The sequence below is a fragment of the Stenella coeruleoalba genome, assembly GCF_951394435.1.
Source record: "Stenella coeruleoalba genome assembly, chromosome: 16".
Lineage (NCBI taxonomy): Eukaryota > Metazoa > Chordata > Mammalia > Artiodactyla > Delphinidae > Stenella > Stenella coeruleoalba.
In genome coordinates this window covers 38,186,029-38,189,370 of record NC_137162.1, presented here as the reverse complement: position 1 = coordinate 38,189,370, position 3,342 = coordinate 38,186,029, and the positions used below count along the sequence as shown (strand labels likewise).

Sequence of the window (3,342 nt, the reverse complement as noted above, 5' to 3'; positions counted from 1 at the left end):
CAAAACAAAACAGGAATTCCTGGATGCTTCCTGATTTTTTTCCTGCTGAAGGGCATGACATTAACTATCCTCAAAAATCTTGGTTTCCTCCAGAAGAGCATGACATTAGAGATCAAACTATGGGCTCCAGAGGTATATTTATAAGCACTGGTGATAAGCAAAAGTGCTGCTACTGTGGCTGCACTGGACTGCCTTCTATGGTTCACAGTGGTAGTTTCAATTTAACACATTCTTTCGTACTTTACTTACTGCTGTATGGTTTCATCAATCACTAAGACTTTTCATATTAACACTTCTAAACAAAATAAAAGCCAGGAGTGGGATATCATTTTTCATCTCTCACATTGGCAAAGATTTAAAAGATTGATGATGCTCAGTGTTGGCCAGAGGAAAGGGAAACAAGACATTCCCATAAACTGTTGGTGGTAGTGTAAACTGGTATAACATTCTTATAGAACAACTTGGTAACATCTATTGATGGTGAAACACCTGTTAACTTAGAAATTCCACTTTCAGAAATTTACCTTACACATAAACTCATATACAAGTATATATGATTACTGCAACATTGCTTGAGGTAGTGTATAACAGGAAACCATCTAAATGTCATCACGAGGACTTCCCTGATGACACAGTGGTTAAGAATCCGCCTGCCAATGCAGGGGACATGGGTTCAAGCCCTGGTCCAGGAAGATCCCACATGCCACGGAACAACTAAGCTCTAGAGCCACAACTACTGAGCCCATGCTCCACAAAAAGAGAATCCACTGCAGTGAGAAGCCTGTGTACCTCAACGAAGAGTAGCCCCTGCTCACCCCAACTAGAGAAAGCCTGCGCGCAGCAATAAAGACCCAACACAGCCCCCAAAATAAATAAATAAATAAATAAACAAATAAATGTCATCATGGGGGGACTCATTAAATAACTATGGTACAACCATACAATGAATGCTGTGGAACCATTAACAAAATCCTGTGTGTGTGTGTGTGTGTGTGTGTGTGTACATAGATACATATTTACACACATAGATATACATATGTTTGCATTCTAATAGCAAATGCCTGGTTATAGAAGAAACAATGGTTTTACCTTTGGAAATTTGAATAGGGGAAATTAGATAGAGGAAGACTTTTACTCCTCACTTTATAATCTTTTATACTAATATTAAACTTTAAAAAATACTGTCAATTAAATACTGTCAAATTAAAACAAGGAATAAAAAGAAGGTTGTGATTACAGCGCAGCAACTTTCTAACAAAGAATTAGCTGCTGAAAGATGCTTTGGAATCTTATTAAGCCCAGGTTGAAATGTGAAGAACTGTGACATTTATTTACTGGATATGGAAGCCATGGGAAAGAGCTATGATGGAAGAGCTTATGTTATCACTGGCATGTGGAACACCAATGAACCAATATTTCTGGCACTTAATGAAGAAACTCCAAAAGATAAATGAGTGTATAGGACTGTGGCAATGGATATGGTAGTCATGGACGTGATGGAGCCTGTCTATTTTCACCTGGAGACAGCAGTACATGTGTACCCTGCAAACAAGTGATTTTGGCATTTTAGCAGAAAGACTTTCACAGAGACTTTCTTCATGAGGTTGAAACAGTCTGAGGGAAAAGGCCATACCAATGCTGGAAATGCAATAGATGAGGTGGTAAGTCTACAGCAAGAGTCTGAGAAGGAGGAACGAATCACACTGCTACTAGCAGATGGGGTCCAGTGTCACCCTAGGAGGATGAAGCAGAAGAGAAGAGTGATAATGAACTCTCAAGTGGAACAGGTGATGTTCTAAGCATTGTCCTGAGAAGATCCTATATTCTTGGGGAGAATTGTTAGGAAGATGGCACAATAACCTTGGTGCACGACAGAAAGGGCTATCCACTGTGGTGAAGAGTGCTGTTCCTGAAGCATTGAGGGCAGAGGTGTGGTAATTATTAGCAGGCTGCCATGACAACCAGGCAATGCTCGATAGATATCAATTTCTTATCACAATGGACTCAGCCCAGGAGAGTGTTATTACTAGAGATATATTCATCAGACATTTCCTGCACATGATTACTTTAAAGATACCAGAGGAGATGGCCAGGAATCGCTCTACAAGATTTGCAAGGCCTATTCTGTCTACAACAAAGACACTGGGTACTGTCAAGGACAGTCTTTTCTTGCTGCTGTATCGCAGCTGCATTTGCCAGAGGAACAAGCATTCTGTGTTTTGGTGAAAATCATGAATGACTATGATTTATGAGACTTCTGCAAAAACAGCTTTGAAGACCTTCACTGCAAATTGTATCAGCTGGAAAGACTAATGCAAGAGCAGTTACTGGACCTCCACGACCATTTTTCTAATCTGAACCTGGAAGCTCATATGTGTACATCCCAGTGGTTTCTCACTCCTTTTATTGACAAATTCCCACTCTGCATGGTCTTCCACATCATTGACTTACACTTTGTGAGGGTTTGAACATAACCTTTCACGTAGCCTTGGCTCTCCTAAAGACCTCAAAGGAAGATCTTCAGCAAGCCGATTCTGAAGGTACTTTACAATTCTTCAGAGTTCAGCTTTCTAAAGTTATTCAGAGATACAAGGCAGAGGAAAATGCAAGAAGTATAATGGAGCAGGCTTACAATATTAAGGTACAAACCAAGAAACTGAAGAAACATGAGAAGGAATATCTGAAAATGCAAGAGAGTCATCTGCAGCAGGAAGACCCAATGGATAGATACAAGTTTGTATATTTGCAGATAACTTCACCTCTTGCTTTTATACTGGTAATCTTCATAAGCTGAGAGAAAGAAAGGGAAAAAGAAAAAGTAGCTATCAACTACTTTCAAAAATGAGAAAAAGGAAAATGACAAAGTACCGTTTTAGTTGTGCACAGTCACATCCTAATCTACTCTATGCTTTTCCTTCATGGTATATTGTATCCTTCAAGACTCCAAAGCAATGCAATGATTTAGTCAAAATATTTGGTTAAAAATACTAACCAGTTATATTTGTTCAACTCCATTGGTAACTGTGTAAAGTTGAGCGCACCCTAAATGTCCAATACTTAAATTTTAAAGCAACTTAAAATGTTCATTGCCTCATACCACACCTCATGATGTTTGCATGATGCATAATAGTTATAAAAGTCTGTAGTACTTGGAAACATTAAGTTTTTACCAATTTGGAAAAGTTTTTAAACAATTTAAAGGACATTGCCAAACAAGCAAAGCAGGCCTGATGGACTAAAAAATGAATTAGAAAGAAAAAAACTGAAATAGTAGAAATAATTTTTAACACATTCCTTTTGCTGTTACTTTTCTTATATGTACTCTTTTTCATGTATTATGAA

At 38.3% G+C, this 3,342-nt stretch overlaps 1 pseudogene across 1 annotated transcript; it reads left to right on the top strand.

Moving 5' to 3' along the window:
* Positions 1 to 1,226: 1,226 nt before the first annotated feature.
* LOC307175464 (rab GTPase-activating protein 1-like) lies at positions 1,227 to 2,794 on the top strand (annotated as a pseudogene). Its single transcript has one exon. The product of its transcript is annotated as a rab GTPase-activating protein 1-like (transcript).
* The last annotated feature ends 548 nt before the right edge of the window (positions 2,795 to 3,342 follow it).